Genomic DNA, 623 nt, shown 5'->3' with positions numbered 1-623 from the left:
TAAGAAAAAATGGCCGGTGGCGGTAGTATTTACGAGTTACGGAGTTGGATGTATTTGCATAAAGATTCCAATGGGAGGGTGATCCAGGCGGGCTGTACACCGATCACACAGGAAAGCGGTAAGATGTTCTGCCCCTGTCGGAAATGCAAGAATTCAAAATTTGCACGTAGTGAAACTGTATGGAAGCATTTAGTAAACAGAGGATTTACACCACAGTACTACATTTGGTATCAACATGGAGAGGGTTATGGGGGAAATGAAGCTAGTAGTAGTAATAATAATTTTGAGGATGGTCATCATAGTGAAGAACCGAATCATTTGCATAATGAATATAATTATCATCAAGAGGAGCAGATGGTAGATCATGATAGGGTTCAAGATATGATTAGTGATGCATTTTTAGAAACAACTACAACAATAGCTGATGGAACTGGAAATGTAGAAGAACCTAATTTGGATGCAAAAAGGTTTTATGAAATGCTAGATGCTGCAAATCTTAGCACACGTTCAAGGAAGAAGTCATCGAACAAATTCATCAGAACATTCCGATCATATTGTGCAACATGGAGAAGATAATTCCTCCTTCATTTTTTGACGTCATGGAGTATCTAGTTGTCCACCTA

Source organism: Brassica oleracea, chromosome C5 (assembly GCF_000695525.1).
Source record: "Brassica oleracea var. oleracea cultivar TO1000 chromosome C5, BOL, whole genome shotgun sequence".
NCBI lineage: Eukaryota > Viridiplantae > Streptophyta > Magnoliopsida > Brassicales > Brassicaceae > Brassica > Brassica oleracea.
The sequence above is the reverse complement of the archived record's forward strand: the minus strand, read 5'-3'. Positions refer to the sequence as shown.